The sequence below is a fragment of the Etheostoma spectabile genome, chromosome 3 (assembly GCF_008692095.1).
Source record: "Etheostoma spectabile isolate EspeVRDwgs_2016 chromosome 3, UIUC_Espe_1.0, whole genome shotgun sequence".
In the NCBI taxonomy this organism is placed as follows: domain Eukaryota; kingdom Metazoa; phylum Chordata; class Actinopteri; order Perciformes; family Percidae; genus Etheostoma; species Etheostoma spectabile.
In genome coordinates, this window is record NC_045735.1 from 4,765,253 (window position 1) to 4,765,874 (window position 622).

A 622-nucleotide genomic window follows, 5' to 3' on the forward strand; every position below is an offset into this window, starting at 1 on the left:
TTTCTGATCTTTAGAGATAATAATGCCTAAGTACGTAACTTCTTCCTTGATTGGAATGTTGCAAATAGTTTGTATATTACAATCTCTTAAAGGTAACAGTTCACATTTATTAATATTTAGGCATAGACCAGAGGCCTCTGAAAACTGGTTAATTACTTGAATGGCGACAGGTATCTGGCTTGCATTTTTCAAAAAGATCGTGGTATCGTCAGCAAGCTGACTGATGATAATATCCCTACCCGCGACAGACATTCCTTGTGTAACGCTGTTACCAACATGAGTTGAGAGAATTTGTGTACGAAGTAAGAACAGATAAGGGGAAATCGGGCATCCCTGACAAATGCCCTGTTTCAGATTAAATCTAGGGGAAGTTAAATTTTTCAGTTTGATAGAGCTGTTGCCATTAATACATAGCAATTTTACCAGTTTTAATTGCTTTCCAGAAAAAAATCCCCAAAACCAAATTATTCTAAAGACAGAAAAACAAATTGGTGTTCCATTGTATCAAAGGCCTTGTAGAAATCTAGGAAGAGGATGAAGCCAACTTCAGATATCAAGTTAGAGTAGTCCAGAATATCTAAAACTAGTCTAATATTGTTAGAGATGTGCCTGTCCCTCATGA